Source organism: Symphalangus syndactylus, chromosome X (assembly GCF_028878055.3).
Source record: "Symphalangus syndactylus isolate Jambi chromosome X, NHGRI_mSymSyn1-v2.1_pri, whole genome shotgun sequence".
NCBI lineage: Eukaryota > Metazoa > Chordata > Mammalia > Primates > Hylobatidae > Symphalangus > Symphalangus syndactylus.
Genome location: NC_072447.2, coordinates 142,368,536 through 142,389,582, shown reverse-complemented (window position 1 = coordinate 142,389,582; position 21,047 = coordinate 142,368,536). Strand labels below are relative to the sequence as shown.

Sequence of the window (21,047 nt, the reverse complement as noted above, 5' to 3'; positions counted from 1 at the left end):
AGCAGCTTACTCCGTATGAACCACCACCAGCACCCCTCCCTGCCCAGTGATGTCACCCAGTGGGCTGGGCTAGAACAAGTCCAGATGCCTTTGCCCCGCCTTGGAAGGGCCACAAGGAGCTTCCTCCTCTATCCCCAAGTTCTCCACTTACACACAGCACCTGACACAAAGGTTGGCAAGTTTCCCCCAGGCCATGACTTCACAATGGCTACCCACGGCCTCTGTGGCCTCCGAGAGAGGGCTCCAAGACAGATCCCAGCCCTACAGGGAGAGGGAAGCAACACTGCGGTTGACCTTGAAGGGATCACTGTAGGGGGCTATAGAAGGGATTGTGACATTTATTGTTCTGAAGGTGCCATCAAAGACAGTTGTAAAGTCTAGTCTTATACACACTTGGCAACATATAGCCAAAAGAGGTCAATTCGAAATTAGAAAAAATGTCAGCAGTTATTACCTGGAGTTTGAAAATGCCATCAGACAGTTGTAAATTCTAGTCTTGTACACACTTGGCAAGACATAGCCAAAAGAGGTAAATTCGAAATTAGAAAAAATGTCAGCAGTTATTACCCGGAGTTTGAAATTCTGACCTGTTACACAGTAGGATACTTCAACCTCCGTTTCAGTTTATTTAGGTACTTATTAGGTAGCTTGCAAAATTACTAGAGAAAAAATTCCTAGAGGACATCTTGAAAATGAAGTAGCAGGAAAATTACAAAGATATAACTTATTTACAAAGTCCATTGAAAAACACCATTGGAAAGCTTCAAGTTGAAGGTAATTTCGTTGAAAATGCACTTAAAACAAAAATGGAATTATAATTTTTCTGAACTTTGGATGCTCTTCAAATTTCCGGAGGTACCACTCATGATGCTCTTTTGCTCTACCAGATAAAGAACAAAATGTGAAGAAAGCAAAAGCCGCTCCTTGGACAGACCAGCTGGCTGGGGCATGGCCACACCACTCCATGATTTCTCCAAAATAGTTGGCTGCAGTTACGTATTCAAATAAGCCTCCCCTTGGTATTTTGTATCCAGTATCTCCTGTTTTTCTGAGATTCCTTAGGATATGATCTGAATGGATGTTTATCAACATGCCCGTTAAGCACAAGCCAAAACTTATTAGAAAACGGGGATCTGTTACCCAGTCATCAGCATACACTGCACAATGGCTCAAGTATCTGCTTTGCAAATAGCCATTACAGGTACAGAACATAATCGCCATTGTACATGCCAACAGTGGCATAGGCTTTCCTCCTCGCATCAGAAGTGGGTAAATTAAGCACCGATGCCGGTAGTGGACGAAGAACATGGCCAGGAGGATGCAGTTGGGCGCGCTGCGGAGGCGCGGGGTGGACTCGCTGGGGTACTGGTAGAGCGGCAGGGCCAGCAAGGGCAGCCCCTGCACCACCCAGGCGGCCTGCGCCGGCTCTCGGAGCCTGCGGCTGGGCGGCGCGTGGCGGCCGTACACTGAGTTCGTCTGACTATTCCGCTCGAAGACCGCGCGCAGCCCACGGCGCACTGCAAGTAGGCGAGCGCGGCCAGCAGGCGCTCCTCCACCACCGCAGTCGCCGTCGCCGTCGCCAGGGCTGGGCAGCGTGCTCCATGCCCCAGAGGCCGAGGTGGGCAACATACAGGGCGGCGGCGCGGGGGCGGGAGGGAGTGATGTGAATCTTAAAAAGCTAGTGTCTTACCTCCTCTACCTGCTGAACACATGAAAGAAGAGTCAAGAGAAAGAATGAAGACAAAATACAATGTACAATGAAGAGATTGTTTGAATCCTTTAGGTGCTCTTATACCTCCTACATTCAGAAAATATGTTGTTTAATTTGTGCACTTTGTAAATTCAATTCAACACTTTTGAGTGCCCAGTAGTTCTAGGCACACTTAACATATATAGGGATATTCCAAGTATACAGCAATGGCAAGCCATGGGTGGGAGTGTGGCTGGCATGTTTGAGAAAGAATGAGGAGGCTAGAGAGGCTGGCATGGAATGATTGAGGGGAAGAAAAGTAAAATATGAGGTAAGAGAGGCAACAAAAAGCCAGATCATACATAACCTTGTGGGCCATTATAAGAACTTTTACTTTTACCCTGATTAAAGTGTGGTACCATTGTAGAGTTTTGGGTAAGGGAGTGTCCTATTAAAGCAAATACTCTGAGAATAGACTGGGAGAATCTGACGATTAAATGTCTTGGGGACGATCTTCTCATGGAGTATCTTACTGGGGTTCTCTGCATTTCCTGAATTTGAATGTTGGCCTCTCTAGCTAGGTTGGGGAAGTTCTCATGAATGACATCCTGAAACATGTTTTCCAACTTGGTTCTATTTTCCCTATCTTTTTCCAGTACACCAATCGGTCGAATATTCAGTTTGTTCACATAATCTCATGTTTCTTAGAGCTTTTGTTCATTCCTTTTCATTCTTTTTTCTCTATTCTTGTCTAACTGTCTTATTTCAGAAAGTCAGTCTTTACGCTCTCAAATTCCTTTCTCTGCTTTATCTATTCTGCTATTAATACATGTGATTGCATTATGAAGTTCTTGTAGTGTGCTTTTCAGCTCTATCAGGTCGATTGCATTCCTCTCTATACTGGCTATTTTGTCTGTCAGCTCTTGCGATGTTTTATCATGATTTTCAGCTTCCTTGCATTGCATTACAATGTAATCCTTTTGCTGAATGAAGTTCGTTCCTATCCATATCCTGAATTCTTCTTTTGTCATTTCAGCCATGTCAGCCTCAACCTAGTTCTGAACCCTTGCTGAAAAGGTGATGCACTCATTTGGAGGAAAGAGGACACTCTGGCTTTTTGAGTTTTCAGTGTTCTTTTTCTGATTCTTTCTCATCTTTGTGGGCTTCTACCTTCAATCTTTGAAGTTGCTGACCTTTAGTTTTTTTTTGTTTTTTTTTTTCTTTCAGCAGTCTGGCCACTTTTCTGTAGGGCTGCTGTGGTTTGCTTGGGGTCCACTTCAATCCCTAGTTGCCTTGGATCTTCCAGTATCCTAAAGTATCCCCAGTAAAGGCTGTGAAACAGCAAAGATGGCAATCTGTTCCTTCTTCTGGCCCAGGAGGTATGGATCTGTTGCTGGCCCAAACACACCTGTAGGAGGTGGCTGGAGGCCCGATAGGGATGTCTTACCAAGTCATGAGGAACAGGATCAGGGACCTGCTTAAAGAAGAAGTCTGACCACGCTTTCATACAGCATCTGTGCCGCTTCCATCCCCAGTCAGCCTGGGCTCTCCAAAGCCTGGAGGCTGGAATGGCTAAGTTGTCCAAACAGCAAAGTCGACAGCCTGCCCTTCCCTCTGGGAGCTCTGTCCCAGGGAGTTTTCAAATCTCTGTTAGCCAGAGAACACCAGTGAGGGTGGCTGGAGGCTTCGGTTGCGAGGTCCCGCCTAGTGATGAGAAATGGGATTGGGGACCCACTTAATGAAGTTGTCTGGCCACATTTGGATAGAGCAGCTGTGCTGTGCTGGGGGATCCCTTCTGCACCCAGTTGGTTTGGACTCTCCAAAGCCTGCAGGCTGGAACCGCTAAGTCGCCCAAACAGCAAAGATGGCGGCCCACCCCTCCCCCTGTCCCAGGCAGGCACAACACTGCTGCTAGTGGCTGGTTGGAATTCCAAACCAGTGGGTCTTATCTTGTGAGGTGCCATAGAACTAGGGCCCGCAGACCATCACTGCTTGGCCCCCTGGATTCAGCCTCTTTGCTAGGGGTATGTACAGGGGTTGATTCTGCCACCTTGCCCAGAGCTGTTCCCAAGTCTCTGCTCATGCCCAAGTGACTGCTCTGCTGAGACTCCAGGTATTTCTGTGTGTCAGACTTAAGGCTCTGGTGAAGTGGGTTCACAAGGGGATCTCCTGACCTGAGAGTTGCAAAAATCTGTGGGAGAAGCATCATTTCCTGGGGTAGCACATTGACTCACCACTTCCTTGGCAGAGGTTCTCCTGGTTCCATATCACTTCTGGGTGGGCCATCGTCCTGCCTTGTTTTCTCCATATTCTGTGCGTCGAGTTGTTTCCTTGATTAGTCCCAATGCCAGTGCCTGGATGTTTCAGTTCAACGTGCTGTATTTACTTGCTCCTTTCATTCCTCTCCATGAGAGTCATGCACTAGCTGCTTCTAGTCAGCCATTCTCTATTTGTTTATATAATTAATTTTAACAGTGAGTTTTATACTTTCATATGCTTTTTGTGTTACTGTTTACTCTCTTTTATTTTAACCTGAAGAACCCTCTTTAGTATTTCTTCTAAGGCAGGCCTAGTGGTGACAAACCACTTCAGCTAGGTTTTTTTTTTTTTTTGGCCTGGAAAAGTCTTAATTTGTCCTTAATTTCTGAAAGATGGTTTTGCCAAGTACAATATTCTTGGTTGACAGTTGCTTTCTTTCAGCACTTTGAATATATGACCCCCTTCCCTTCTGGCCTGTAATATTTCTGCTGAAAAATTCACTCATAATGTGATACGGGATCACTTGTACATGAGGAGTTGCTTTTCTCTTACTGCTTTAAAAATTCTTTCTTTGTCCTTGAATTTTTACAATTTGATTATAATGTGTTTTGCTATAAGGGTTCAACATATGGAAATTCAAGGGATCCAGAATAGCCAGAACAATCTTGGAAAAAAATACGCAAGGAACAGTTACACAGTTGGAGAATATAACACTTCACACCCCCTAAGATGGCCATAATAAAAAATACAGATTATAACAATATTGGTGAGGATGTAGAGAAATTGAAGCTCTCATATTTTCGTAAGTTAACTTTGGAATCATTATGCTAAATGAAAGATGCTAGTCACAAAACACCACATATTTTGTGATACCACTTATATGAAATGTCTGGAACAGGAAAATCTATAGAGATTAAAAGTAGATTAATAGCAGGGATACAGGGAAAGGGCCATGATTGATGTGCTTGGGGTAACAGCTAAGAGGTGCAGGATTTCTTTTTAGAGTGATGAAAATGTTCTGAAATTGAATGTGGTCATGATTGCACAACTCTGTGAATATATTAAAAACCATTGAATGGTATACTTTAAATGCATGAATTGTATAGTATGTAAATTATATCTCAATAAAACTATTTTTTATTTTTTTATTTTTATTTTTTTTTATTATACTTTAAGTTTTAGGGTGCATGTGCACAACGTGCAGGTTTGTTACATATGTATACATGTGCCATGTTGGTGTGCTGCACCCATTAACTCATCATTTAACATTAGGTATATCTCCTAATGCTATCCCTTCCCCCTCCCCCCACCCCACAACAGGCCTGGGAGTGTGATGTTCCCCTTCCTGTGTCCAAGTGTTCTCATTGTTCAATTCCCACCTATGAGTGAGGACATGCGGTGTTCGGTTTTTTGTCCTTGCGATAGTTTGCTGAGAATGATGGTTTCCAGCTTCATCCATGTCCCTACAAAGGACATGAACTCATCATTTTTTATGGCTGCATAGTATTCCATGGTGTATACGTGCCACATTTTCTTAATCCAGTCTATCATGGTTGGACATTTGGCTTGGTTCCAAGTCTTTGCTATTGTGAATAGTGCCACAATAAACATACTTGTGCATGTGTCTTTATAGCAGCATGTTTTATAATCCTTTGGGTATATACCCAGTAATGGGATGGCTGGGTCAAATGGTATTTCTAGTTCTAGATCCCTGAGGAATCGCCTCACTGACTTACACAATTGTTGAACTAGTTTACAGTCCCACCAACAGTGTAAAAGTGTTCCTATTTCTCCACATCCTCTCCAGCACCTGTTGTTTCCTGACTTTTTAATGATCACCATTCTAAATGGTGTGAGATGGTATCTCATTGTGATTTTGATTTGCATTTCTCTGATGGCCAGTGATGATGAGCATTTTTTCATGTGTCTTTTGGCTGCATAAATGTCTTCTTTTGAGAAGTGTCTGTACATGTCCTTCGCCCACTTGTTGATGGGGTTGTTTGCTTTTTTCTTGTAAATTTGCTGGAGTTCATTGTACATTCTGGATATTAGCCCTTTGTCAGATGAGTAGATTGCAAAAATTTTCTCCCATTCTGTAGGTTGCTTGTTCACTCTGATGGTAGTTTCTTTTGCTGTGCAGAAGCTCTTTAGTGTAATTAGACCCCATTTATCAATTTTGGCTTTTGTTGCCATTGCTTTTGGTGTTTTTGACATGAAGTCCTTGCCCATGCCTATGTCCTGAATGGTATTGCCTAGGTTTTCTTCTAGGGTTTCTATGGTTTTAGGTCTAATGTTTAAGTCTTTAATCCATCTTGAATTAGTTTTTGTATAAGGCGTAAGGAAGGGACCCAGTTTCAGCTTTCTACGTATGGCTAGCCAGTTTTCCCAGAACCATTTATTAAATAGGGAATCCTTTCCCCATTTCTTCTTTTTGTCAGGTTTGTCAAAGATCAGATAGTTGTAGATATGCGGCATTATTTCTGAGGGCTCTGTTCTGTTCCATTGGTCTATATCTCTGTTGTGGTACCAGTACCATGCTGTTTTGGTTACTGTAGCCTTGTAGTATGGTTTGAAGTCAGGTAGCATGATGCCTCCAGCTTTGTTCTTTTGGCTTAGGATTGACTTGGCTATACGGGCTCTTTTTTGGTTCCATATGAACTTAAAGTAGTTTTTTCCAATTCTGTGAAGAAAGTCATTGGTAGCTTGATGGGGATGGCATTGAATCTATAAATTGCCTTGGGCAATATAGCCATTTTCATGATATTGATTCTTCCTACCCATGAGCATGGAATGTTCTTCCATTTGTTTGTATCCTCTTTTATTTCATTGAGCAGTGGTTTGTAGTTTTCCCTGAAGAGGTCCTTCACGTCCCTTGTAAGTTGGATTCCTAGGTATTTTATTCTCTTTGAAGCAATTGTGAATGGGAGTTCACTCATGATTTGGCTCTCTGTTTGTCTGTTATTGGTGTATAAGAATGCTTGTGATTTTTGCACATTGATTTTGTATCCTGAGACTTTGCTGAAGTTGCCTATCAGCTTAAGGAGATTTTCGGCTGAGACAATGGAGTTTTCTAGATGTACAATCATGTCATCTGCAAACAGGGACAATTTGACTTCCTCTTTTCCTAACTGAATACACTTTATTTCCTTCTCCTGCCTGATTGCCCTGGCCAGAACTTCCAACACTATGTTGAATAGGAGCGGTGAGAGAGGGCATCCCTGTCTTGTGCCAGTTTTCAAAGGGAATGCTTCCAGTTTTTGCCCATTCAGTATGATATTGGCTGTGGGTATGTCATAGATAGCTCTTAATATTTTGAGATACGTCCCATCAATACCTAATTTATTGAGAGTTTTTAGCATGAAGGTTGTTGAATTTTGTCAAAGGCCTTTTCTGCATCTATTGAGATAATCATGTGGTTTTTGTCGTTGGTTCTGTTTATATGCTGGATTACATTTATTGATTTGCGTATGTTGAACCAGCCTTGCATCCCAGGGATAAAGTCCACTTGATCATGGTGGATAAGCTTTTTGATGTGCTGCTGGATTCGGTTTGCTGGTATTTTATTGAGTATTTTTGCACTGATGTTCATCAGGGATATTGGTCTAAAATTCTCTTTTTTTGTTGTGTCTCTGCCAGTCTTTGGTATCAGGATGATGCTGGCCTCATAAAATGAGTTAGGGAGGATTCCCTCTTTTTCTGTTGATTGGAATAGTTTCAGAGGGAACGGTACCAGCTGCTCCTTGTACCTCTGGTAGAATTTGGCTGTGAATCCATCTGGTCCTGGACTTTTTTTGGTTGGTAAGCTATTAATTATTGCCTCAATTTCAGAGCCTGTTATTGGTCTATTAAGAGATTCAACTTCTTCCTAGTTTAGTCTTGGGAGGGTGTATGTGTCGAGGAATTTATCCATTTCTTCCAGATTTTCTAGTTTATTTGTGTAGAGTTGTTTATTGTATTCTCTGATGGTAGTTTGTATTTCTGTGGGATCAGTGGTGATATCCCCTTTATCATTTTTTATTGCGTCTATTTGATTCTTCTCTCTTTTCTTCTTTATTAGTCTCGTTAGCGGTCTATCAATTTTGTTGATCTTTTCAAAAAACCAGCTCCTGGATTCATTGATTTTTTGAAGGGTTTTTTGTGTCTCTATTTCCTTCAGCTCTGCTCTGATCTTAGTTATTTCTTGCCTTCTGCTAGCTTTTGAATGTGTTTGCTGTTGCTTCTCTAGTTCTTTTAATTGTGATGTTAGGGTGTCCATTTTAGAACCGTCCTGCTTTCTCTTGTGGGCATTTAGTGCTATAAATTTCCCTCTACACACTGCTTTGAATGTGTCCCACAGATTCTGGTATGTTGTGTCTTTGTTCTTGTTGGTTTCGAAGAACACCTTTATTTCTGCCTTCATTTCGTTATGTACCCAGTAGTCATTCAGGAGCAGGTTGTTCAGTTTCCATGTAGTTGAGTGGTTTCGAGTGAATTACTTAATCCTGAGTTCTAGTTTGATTGCACTGTGGTCTGAGAGACAGTTTGTTATAATTTCTGTTCTTTTACATTTGCTGAGGAGTGCTTTACTTCCAACTATGTGGTCAATTTTGGAGTACATGTGGTGTGGTGTGGTGCTGAAAATAATATATATTCTGTTGATTTGGGGTGGAGGGTTCTGTAGATGTCTATTAGGTCTGCTTGGTGCAGAACTGAGTTCAATTCCTGGATATCCTTGTTAACTTTCTGTCTCGTTGATCTGTCTAATGCTGACAGTGGGGTGTTAAAGTCTCCCATTATTATTGTGTGGGAGTCTAAGCCTCTTTGTAGGTCTCTAAGGACTTGCTTTATGAATCTGGGTGCTCCTGTGTTGGGTGCATATATATTTAGGATAGTTAGCTCTTCTTGTTGAATTGATCCCTTTACCATTATGTAATGGCCTTCTTTGTCTCTTTTGATCTTTGTTGGTTTAAAGCCTGTTTTATCAGAGACTATGATTGTAACCCCTGCCTTTTTTTGTTTTCCATTTGCTTGGTAGATCTTCCTCCATCCCTTTATTTTGAGCCTATGTGTTTCTCTGCACGTGCAATGGGTTTCCTGAATACAGCACACTGATAGGTCTTGACTCTTTATCCAATTTGCCAGTCTGTGTCTTTTAATTGGAGCAGTTAGCCCATTTACATTTTAGGTTAATATTGTTATGTGTGAATTTGATCCTGTCATTATGACGTTAGCTGGTTGTTTTGCTCATTAGTTGATGCAGTTTCTTCCTAGCCTCGATGGTCTTTACAATTTGGCATGTTTTTGCAGTGGCTGGTACCGGTTGTTCCTTTCTGTGTTTAGTGCTTCCTTCAGAAACTCTTTTAGGGCAGGCCTGGTGGTGACAAAATCTCTCAGCATTTGCTTGTCTGTGAAGTATTTTATTTCTGCTTCACTTATGAAGCTTAGTTTGGCTGGATATGAAATTCTGGGTTGAAAATTCTTTTCTTTAAAAGTGTTGAATATTGGCCCCCACTCTCTTCTGGCTTGTAGAGTTTCTGCCGAGAGATCTGCTGTTAGTCTGATGGGCTTCCCTTTGCGGGTAACCTGATCTTTCTCTCTGGCTGCCCTTCACATTTTTTCCTTCATTTCAACTTTGGTGAATCTGACAATTATGTGTCTTGGAGTTGCTCTTCTGAAGGAGTATCTTTGTGGTGTTGTCTGTATTTCCTGAATTTGAATGTTGGCCTGCCTTGCTAGATTGGGGACATTTTCCTGGATAATATCCTGCAGAGTGTTTTCCAACTTCGTTCCATTCTCCCTGTCACTTTCAGGTACACCAATCAGACGTAGATTTGATCTTTTCACATAGTCCAATATTTCTTGGAGGCTTTGTTCATTTCTTTTTACTCTTTTTTCTCTAAACTTCTCTTCTCACTTCATTGTCATTCATTTGATCTTCCATCACTGATACCCTTTCTTCCAGTTGATTGAATCAGCTACCGAGGCTTGTGCATTCGTCACATAGTTCTTGTGCCTTGGTTTTCAGCTCCATCAGGTCCTTTAAGGACTTCTCTGCATTGGTTATTCTAATTAGCCATTCGTCTAATTTTTTTTCAAGGTTTTTAACTTATTTTCCATAGGTTCAAACTTCCTCCTTTAGCTTAGAGTAGTTTGATCTTCTGAGGTCTTCTTCTCTCAACTCGTCGAAGTCATTCTCCGTCCGGCTTTGTTCCATTGCTGCGTTCCTTTGGAGGAGGAGAGGTGCTCTGATTTTTAGAGTTTCCAGCTTTTCTGCTCTGTTTTTCCCCATCTTTGTGGTTTTATCTACCTTTGGTCTTTGATGATGGTGATGTACAGATGGGGTTTTGGTGTGGATGTCCTATCTGTTTGTTAGTTTTCCTTGTACCAGTCAGGATCCTCAGCTGCAGGTCTGTTGGAGTTTGCTGGAGGCCCATTCCAGCCCTGTTTGCCTGGGTATCACCAGCAGAGGCTGCAGAAGAGCAGATAATGGTGAACAGCAAGTGCTGCTGCCTGATCATTCCTCTGGAAGTTTTGTCTCAGAGGAGTACCCAGCCATGTGAGGTGTCAGTCTACCCCTACTGGGGGGTGCCTCCCAGTTAGGCTACTCGGGGGTCAGGGACCAACTTGAGGAGGCAGTCTGTCCATTCTCAGCTCTCCAGCTGCGTGCTGGGAGAACCACTACTCTCTTCAAAGCTGTCAGACAGGGACATTTAAGTCTGCAGAGGTTTCTGCTGCCTTTTGTTTGGCTATGCCCTGCCCGCAGAGGTGGAGTCTACAGAGGCAGGCAGGCCTCCTTGATCTGGGTTCCACCCAGTTTGAACTTCCTGGCCACTTTGTTTACCTACTCAAGCCTCAGCAATGGCAGGTGCCCCTCCCCCAGCCTTGCTGCCACCTTGCAGTTTGATTTCAGACTGCTGTGCTAGCAATGAGTGAGGCTCCATGGGCGTAGGACCCTCTGAGCCAGGCACGGGATATAATCTCCTGGTGCGCCATTTGCTAAGACTGTTGGAAAAGCACAATATTAGGATGGGAGTGACCAGATTTTCCAGGTGCCATCTGTCACCCCTTTCTTTGACTAGGAAAGGGAATTCCCTGACCCCTTGTGCTTCCCAGGTGAGGTGATGCCTTGCCCTGCTTCAGCTCATGCTCAATGTGCTGCACCCACTGTCCTGCACCCACTTTCTGACACTCCCCAGTGAGATGAACCCGGTACCTCAGTTGGAAATGCAGAAATCACCCGTCTTCTGTCTCGCTCATGCTGGGAGCTGTAGACTGGAGCTGTTCCTATTTGGCTATCTTGCCTCCACACTCTATTCTCAGCACAACACCACATCTATTCCAAAATTGACTACATAGTTGGAAGTAAAGCACTGCTCAGCAAAATGTAAAAGAACAGAAATTATAACAAACTCTCTCTCAGACCACAGTGCAATCAAACTAGAACTCAGGATTAAGAAAGTCACTCAAAACCACTCAACTACATGGAAACTGAACAATCTGCTCCTGAATGACTACTGGGTACATAATGAAATGAAGGCAAAAATAAAGATGTTCTTTGAAACCAATGAGAACAAAGACATAACATACCAGAATCTCTGGGACACATTCAAAGCAGTGTGTAGAGGGAAATTTATAGCACTAAATGCCCACAAGAGAAAGCAGGACGGTTCTAAAATGGACACCCTAACATCACAATTAAAAGAACTAGAGAAGCAACAGCAAACACATTCAAAAGCTAGCAGAAGGCAAGAAATAACTAAGATCAGAGCAGAGCTGAAGGAAATAGAGACACAAAAAACCCTTCAAAAAATCAATGAATCCAGGAGCTGGTTTTTTGAAAAGATCAACAAAATTGATAGACCGCTAGCGAGACTAATAAAGAAGAAAAGGGAGAAGAATCAAATAGATGAAATAAAATATGATAAAGGGGATATCACCACCGATCCCACAGAAATACAAACTACCATCAGAGAATACTATAAATACCTCTATGCAAATAAACTAGAAAATCTGGAAAAAATGGATAAATTCCTTGACACATACACCCTTCCAAGACTAAACCAGGAAGAAGTTGAATCTCTGAATAGACCAATAACAGGCTCTGAAATTGAGGCAATAATTAATAGCTTACCAACCAAAAAAAGTCCAGGACCAGATGGATTCACAGCCGAATTCTACCAGAGGTACAAGGAGGAGCTGGTACCCTTCCTTCTGAAAGTATTCTAATCAATAGAAAAAGAGGGAATCCTCTCTAACTCATTTTATGAGGCCAGCATCATCCTGATACCAAAGACTGGCAGAGACACAACAAAAAAAGAGAATTTTAGACCAATATCGCTGATGAACATCAATGCAAAAATAATAAAATACTGGCAAACCAAATCCAGCAGCACATCAAAAAGCTTATCCACCATGATCAAGTGGGCTTCATCCCTGGAATGCAAGGCTGGTTCAACATACGCAAATCAATAAACATAATCCAGCATAAAAACAGAACCAAAGACAAAAACCACATGATTATCTCAATAGATGCAGAAAAGGCCTTTGACAAAATTCAACAACCTTCATGCTAAAAACTCTCAATAAATTAGGTATTGATGGGGTGTATCTCAAAATAATAAGAGCTATCTATGGAAAACCCACAGCCAATATCATATTGAATGGGCAAAAACTGGAAGCATTCCCTTTGAAAACTGGCACAAGACAGGGATGCCCTCTCTCACCACTCCTGTTCAACATAGTGCTGGAAGTTCTGGCCAGAGCAATCAGGCAGGAGAAGGAAATAAAGGATATTCAATTAGGAAAAGAGGAAGTCAAATTGTCCCTGTTTGCAGATGACATGATTGTATATCTAGAAAACCCCATCGTCTCAGCCCAAAGTCTCCTTAAGCTGATAGGCAACTTCAGCAAAGTTCTAGGATACAAAGTCAATGTGCAAAAATCACAAGCATTCTTATACACCAATAACAGACAAACAGAGAGCCAAATCATGAGTGAATTCCCATTCACAATTGCTTCAAAGAGAATAAAATACCTAGGAATCCAACTTACCAGTTCAGTATATGTCCAGCTAAATTTAGCAAAGCAAGAAGGAATGAGTTCATTTACTTAAATGATAGTGGGATAATTTGAGATTACTATGGAGAAAAATTAACTTAAACCTATACCTCATGTGACATATCCCAATCAAGAACACAAAAATTAAAGTGTGAAGTATTCACAAAAATGTAATTACATGGCTAAAAAAAACAGGAGAAAATAGAACACTTATTTAGTCTAGGGAGGGAGATAATATTTGATTAAAGTAGGAAAATAAATTACAAAGGAAAAGATAGGCAGTGTGATTGCACAAAAATTAATACTACTAAAATGCAACAAAACCATGATAAAAGTTAAGTGAGAAAAGAGAAAACTATATTTAATATATATAATGGCAGATGTATTTCTAAAATATATTAAGAGTTTTTATAAGTTTACATTAAGCTCCCTGTGGACAGTGGTCAAAAGATGTGAAGAATGATTACATAAGATGAAACACCATTAGTATATTAGCATAGGAAACTGCATTCTTGCCAACAAGAAAATAAGTGCAAATGAGAACAGCAATGACATGTCACTTTATACCTCCAAAATTAGCAACAACAAAGGAACGTTATTAAAACCAGCAATGGGGCTGTTGGGGAAATTAACACATTTATACATTTTTAGTGGCATTGTAAATGATTTTGGTCAATTTGATGAGCAATTTGGTACTTTTTAGCAAGAGCCATAAAATGTTCATACCTTTTTAATAAATAATCTCACTCTTGGATATGTTTTAAAGGTGTAATTCAGAAGAAAGAAAGCATTATGTATTATATATTATTATGGAATACTGGACATATCCCAAACAGGCATTAACAGAGAATGGTTATAAGATTATGGCATTTTAAACTTAATGAAAATGTTTGCAACAGATGAAAATGATATGAAAAGCAGTGGGGTACATGGAAGGATATGTACAAAAATTAAATAATTAAAAATAAAATAAAATATAGGAGCCTAGCTTAAGAAGGTCTAAAGGGGCTTGGAGCTGTGTATTCTCCATGACCTATAAGATTGACCCACTAGGACTCCCTTTCTAGGATGGAGCCCCATATTGAGGAGGAACTCCTGGCAGTTGAGTACCATTAGAACATGTTAGAAACAGTGGAGAGGAGGAAAAAGGAAGGTCTAAATCAAAGACAGGGAGGGAAAAAGATAAAGGAAATATCAGAAAACAAGTGGCCATATTGTTTAACATTACGCAAAAATAACGACAGGGTGTCTTTCAAAGTTAGAAAATCCATCTGAATCATGCCCCTTTCTAAAAGATGAGTCAAAGCCAATTCACATTAAAATGAGTAACAAAAACGTGTTAAGGTAAAACCTCATAAGAAGTAACTACAAGAAAAGAGAATAAGGAGCAAAGCAATATCCCTAAATACCATGAAAATGTATCAGAAAGACGTGCTTAAAAACCAGATCACATTTATATTATTTTGAAACAAACTAAAACATACTAAGAACGTGATACAAGATATGGAAAAACAATACAGACAGCCCCCAGCTTATAATGGTTTGACTTACAGTTTTTCAACTTTATGATGGGTTTATTCGGACATAACCCTATTGTAAGTCAAGGAGTATCTGAACAAATAATAAGTAGAAAAACTCAAAAATTGGGTAACCAAACTCAAGAATTAGAAAAAAAAAATTAGAAATGAAGACTAAAGTAGAAGAAATACAAAAGAGAATAAGTACAATAAATAATGTCTTACCAGAAACACAAAATTAAAAGGTAAAACTTTAAAAAAAAACATAAGTGAAAATATGAAATAACTTGAAAGAAAATTATAAGAATGGAAGGTAAGCAAAAATGATCCAACATACAGATAATGGAAATCCGTGAAAGGAAACTGAAGCAAGTGAACAGAACAGATACTCACAAAAAATACATGTACACACACATACTTATTATATATATATAATTAAACTACACATTGAAAAAGCACACTCACTGTATACCTGAGAATACTGACTGAGAATGACAAACAGGGAATATGTTCTACTAAAGTTATTGGGCATTAAAGAAATTGATAAAAACTTCAAGCATCCTAAATAAAGCAACGCTTATAAGGAAAAATAAAATCAGACTGTCATTAGACTTTTCAACAGCAATAATTTATGCCACAAGATAATTGAATAATATTTTTAAGGTATGTAAGGAAAATAACATGTGAACCAGGAATTTTATGTCCACGAAAACAGATCTTCCTGTATACAATGAACAAATTGTCAGCAATATATTAGAGCTAAAATACTTGTTTGCGTAAGTCCTTTCTGAGGAAAATAATGGAAAATGAATGTTAAACAATTAAAACTTATTATATATCACTAGATAGATATCAACATAAGTATTGGTGACATGCATTAAATATATAATTACTCCTAGAATTAAGTCTAAATGAGAGTTAGGGGAGAGTATAGTATGGCTATATGATGAGGCATTTTAGATATAGTACAATAGAAAAAAATTGGAGAAGATAGGGGTTAGCACATGCAAAATGCTTGAATTATTTTCAATAACCATATTGGCAGAGACCATAATAGTATTGTTATACAGATATTATTGTGTGTGTACATGGGAAAAAGCAAATGAGTAATTACAGAATATCCTAAGTCATGTATTCTCAGTGGGACTAATATTACTCTCAAGAGGTCAAAGAATGATTCTTGGGGAGTGAAAAAAGTCATCAACTTGTTATATATAAACAAGGAAGTACATAAAGTGCAGATATATATAAAGTGCAGATATACATATAGTATGGTAACAAATATACAATATATCTATGGTATTAAAATTTAATGGTGGAGGGCTATTAGGAAAAACATATATCAAAGGCTATTTGGGGGGTCATTAATGAATAAAATATTGAGAAACAGTGTTTTAAGTCTGTCATCTCTGTGTCAGTGAGAAAATTGACTCTTAATGTGGAAGAAAGTTAATACAAATGGAATATAAAAGAGATTAAAAATCATGTCATCCTGAATTTAAAATAGAAATATCAGTATGAAAACATGAGATATTTTGTCTTTAAATATGTATTCCCTTGCTTGATACACTAAAAACGTTTAGGAACAGTGATGAATCTATTAGCAGTGAGCATCCCTGGTGCCCAAAAGAAGCCAGGGCTCTTGGGAAAAAAATAGTTGATTCCAGGTCTGAGGCAGGAAATGAACAAGATAAAACCCAAACATCCTAATATTCTTGATAGGAAACTATTAAGTAATGCTAGTGTCATGCCAAAATGACTTGGGAGCCCGCTTAAATAAATTCTCTCTGGCCAAAGTTACAGATTGTGCTACAATAATTACCAGAATTTCAATGAGTTGAAAACCATCAAATAGGATTATTTAATAAGTTCATAATTGTTTTAAAAAATAATAGTTGATGGTCTTTTAAGGATGATAGGAAATGGGCAAAAAAAAAAAAAAGGAATCCAGCATTTATTATCTTTCCTATATAGGATGAGAGAAAGCTTTTTTTTAAAGAAAATCATTTCCATCATCAGATATCAGCAAAAATGGTAAAGACCTCTGAAAATTCTCTCTTCCTTCTTGATAGAAGAAAATTGGCAAAAGAAATGTCAGAATCGATGCTTTTAGAACTCTGGAAATTAACAAGCGGCTAGAAAAAAGGAAGCTTTGTTCAAGAAAATGGCTTAATTTCAGTAAGAACAGTGAGCTTTGTGGCATTTTCCCATTCTTATGTCTATCCCCTGTCTTCATTTTCGTGGTAGCCTTGAAAACAAACAGCCTCCAATCACAGTGGAAACCAGCATCTTGGCAGCCACTAGATGGGGCAGAACAGAGTTGGTGCTCCATCAAAGTTCCTTTCCTAGAGAATTGTGGTTATTTGAAGTGTCTGGTGGTTTCCTGGAAGACTTCACTTGCAAGAGTGTCTTTATTAGACCTGGAATAGAGATCACCTAGTGCAAAATGCCCCTTCCCTGGAGAAGTGTGTTGAAAATATTGGAAGACAATTGTTTTAAGTTTGAATCTTCCTGAAGTAGTGGATGACAAATGGGGTAAACCATGACAAATGGGCTAACCAAAAAGCTTAAAAGGAAAAGCAGGGGAATGAGATGTCAGTAGGAACTTTGAAAAGCTACAACATATTCCTGAGAATCTAGAAGGATGCACACATTTGTAAAACTGTGCACGTGCTCAGTAAGAAAGCCTCGCACTCTCCATGCTAGCTAACATTGCACAAGGAGGAAGGGGAGGCTAAGGCATAGTTGAAAACTGCCTGACTGGGAATTGAAAGCATGTCCCAGCACACACACACAGAGCCTCTAGGAAAAGACCAGAAGGCTTATTATTTCCAGGCATTTAAGGAAATCTCTGCCTAATCATTAAGTGATCACCAAACTAACGCAGCAGAGACTTTAGTGACCACTTGACCACACACAGCAAAGAATGCAGATTTTACAAAATTAGTTCAGAAAAGTGATTAAACAAAGAGTAATAACAACAATAAACGGAGTGATGGTGGCACATCTTTGTAAATATACTAAAAATCATGGAATTGTATATTTAAAATGGTTACTTTTATGGTATATAAATTATATCTCAATAAAAATATTCCAACCAATAAATGAAAATAAAATTATAGAATATGTTCATTTTGCAATTGAACATCAATATCTGCAGACAACAAAAAAAGTGAAAACCTGAGACTGAACAAGACCAGGATCCACCAGTAAATACAGAGGAGCCTATTGAAGTGCACCATGAGTATGTAATCAGCAACATGCAGACTGTGGGAGCCTCTATAGGTAAAACAGCCTGGGTTCTTTAGCATATAAATGTTAGGGAAAAGAAATGGACAGAGGAAGAAACTATAGATTAACATAAGTTTACAAGACATATCAGGTTTTTTTTAATGGGTAAGATTATATTATAGTGTCTAGCAATTCACCTTTGGGTGATGAAACCATAAAGAGTGTGGTGAAATGATTAGTATAAAGTTCAGGATACTATTTACATCTTGAGGGAGAGAAGGGCCTGTATTCATGACTGGGCATTTGGAGAAACTTGTGGAGTGACCGGTCATTTTTTAAGCTGGTAGTGTTTATAAGGGTATTATTCATATAATAATTTACTAAGCTCTACCTTTTTTTGTGTGGCTGTGTCTTTGTCTTAAAAATAAGAGGGTAAAAATGACCTACATAAAGCCAAAGGTTGGAAGAGGTCAGAACAATAATATGAGTTAGCATATTTCAGCAAGTAAAATTAATGATAAAGAAGGTTAATATTTAGAAATTGACTTTCTATCCCATCCTAAAACTCAAATGGAGGAAATGCGAAAGAAAATCATCTTATACTGTATCTAGAATAGCTGTGTCCTAACTTAACTTTAAATGGGACCTGTTTAAATGGGCCACTCTGCACAAGGAGCATCCATCTTATACCCATGAATTGTCTAAGAAGAATACTTAATTTAGTCAGTTCCTACAGTCATTTTTCAAGAACTACAAACAATGGGACCTTTATTTGAGGATGTCATGTTGATTCAGGATCCTTGATGCAGAATTTCAATCTTGTCAATACTCAAGGGAGATCCTGACACCAGTTATTCCGGAGTTCCTCTTTTCTCCTCAAGCCTCCACCCACCCCCAGCCTTAGCAGATTACCTCTCCTACTTTGCTGAGATTGAGTCCTTTATATATCCTCTTATCTCTACCTCAACTCATCTGTATACATGTTATCTCATTCTTCTCTCCAGTCTCAGAGGAAGAGCAGGACTCTTCCACCTCTGCATCAGTTTCCAAATGTCTGTTAAATAGTTCAGTTTTGATGTATTGCCATTCACATCTTATTTTCATCAAAGACACCCCCAAAGTACCCAGCTTGGGAGACTGGAAGATTCTTTGTGCTATTGATGCCAAGCACAAATATAAAGGAGATTGAAGTGAGATTGGATTTGGTAAATGAAGAACTCCATTTAGGATATGGTCCATTTGGAAAAAAGGCAAACCGGCACAATGAAGATCCATGGCCTGTGGCATATCTGCTATTAACCTGTCACTGTTATTATGTTTTATTTAAAAAATATTTATTGTTCACATAGTATGTGCAAGTGCACTAGATTCTATGGGGAATAGTGAACACAGATTAATGACACATAGTCCACAAGGAGCTAACGATCCTCAGGGAACTAACTTATTTTAATGTAAGTAATATACAAGGGAGCAGATCAACGCAAGGATGAGGTGACTGTTGGGGTGAGTGGGAACAAACAGAATGCTGAGTGTGGGATAAACATAGGAATAGGCACTAGGAAGTTTTCCAGTTGGGATGTTCTGGACAGCACTGCCATGTTCTGTACTCAGTAATTCTTCAGGACAGCTGGAAAAAAAGGTAGCTCTTCTGTACATCACTTAACCCCTCCCTCTCCAGTATTTTAGAACTTTTTCTCCACAGTCATTGTGACATATAAACCATAGCATCTGACTTCAAAGAGCTTATTTTCTAGTTTAAGAGATAAGGCATATCTGTAGAACTACAGACAAATCGCAATTTAAGGGGTGCTACAGAAGTAAATATTACTGGAATGCACAGGCTTGGCCCGTAGCAAGGGCTCAATAAATATCTGAGGGATGCATGACTACTGAGTTAACACAGACCCATTAGTCCTGATGATCCTATCTTGGGGATGTTTGTTCTTCTTCTTCCCACAGCCATTGCCCAAGTTCCTGCTGACATTTCTCGTGTGGACTTTGCGGAGTCAAACAGGCCTAAAGTTCTGGTCTTTGCTCAGTCACTTAGAGCTTCTGACTTGATGGAATAATTTGGTTTTTCTCCTTCCTCCTGAAACATACTAAGCATTTTTCAACTAATAAAAATGTGACCTCGAAGGCACTGTGAATTTGGTAAAATCCATGTTTGGCACTGATGTCCCTGACAGAATGAATGCTAGTTTTATTTTAGTGTTCCCATAATGCAGTTTATAAAGACATTGTATGTTTTGAAATTTCTCAGCAAAGAAGAATGTAAATGTCTCCTAGTCCTTTGTACATTGCTGAGTGGATGGAACAAATAAAAGGACAACTGGAAGTCACTCAGTCACCAATACAAAGACCTATGGACTCTTGATAGTAAGAAAATACTGATATTTTTGGTCCTGGTGCAAATGGTCCTCAAATGTGAGTTCAGAGCTCAGCCAAGTAGTATCTTAGTAATTCAGGAAGCAGCCATGCCAGAAAGCATCCAGAGAGATGGATCTGTCCTGTTCCCATGTGTCTCCCTAATACCTATCACTGTGCCAGGCACACAGTAAGTAACCAATCAGTATGGGTGGCATGGATGAAACAGGGGCAGGGGAGCTCCTCAGCATTTGCTACTGAACTGAGAGTCTAATACTTGGTTTCGAGTCCTGGTCTGCCCCTTTACCATCTCTGAGACCTTGGAAAAATCTTTTCTGCCTCCAGGACCTCAGTTAACCTATCTGAAAAATAATTTTCAATGTTCTTTGTGTTCTCAAGTTCTACATCTTGTAGGAATAAGTGTGACTCTTCACAATGAATCTGCAGAAAGTCTCCCCAATTCAATGAACTCTCTATTTGACCCAAGAAAAAGGCAGAAAAATAGATTCCTTCAGGCTACAGTATAAGGTACAAACCTGATGTTGTGTTCATGCCTAAAAACAGCCTTGTCTGTGACTGGGATGTGGGATGCTCGTGGTGTATTATTTGAAGAATGACTATCTCCTTATTAGGATAAAGACATGCCCTTCTGAAAACCCTTATTACCACACAAAATCTCCAACAACCAGCCAGGCAGTCATTTATTCATGAGGCTATAGCACCCAGATATTCTACCGATGAAATGTTCTGTCCTTGGCATAAAACTTGTTCAGAATGGTAATTAGAATAGAGACTCCAAAATATTAGAACCATTCAATGTCAGCCTCAGGGGGCTACTAACTCATGTTGGAAATGATCTTGCTGCTTTTAATCAAGAACTAAGCTACACAGAGTTCCTTTTTTGGTTGCAACTTCAGTACAGAAAGAACAATGCAAACGTTGGCACTTTG

At 39.6% G+C, this 21,047-nt stretch overlaps 1 pseudogene across 1 annotated transcript; it reads right to left on the bottom strand.

Moving 5' to 3' along the window:
* Positions 1 to 795: 795 nt before the first annotated feature.
* LOC129475710 (3-oxo-5-alpha-steroid 4-dehydrogenase 1-like) lies at positions 796 to 1,651 on the bottom strand (annotated as a pseudogene). The gene is made up of 2 exons (XR_010119773.1): positions 1,283 to 1,651; positions 796 to 1,115 (listed from the first exon to the last, which is right to left on the bottom strand). The product of XR_010119773.1 is annotated as a 3-oxo-5-alpha-steroid 4-dehydrogenase 1-like (transcript).
* Positions 1,652 to 21,047: the final 19,396 nt, after the last annotated feature.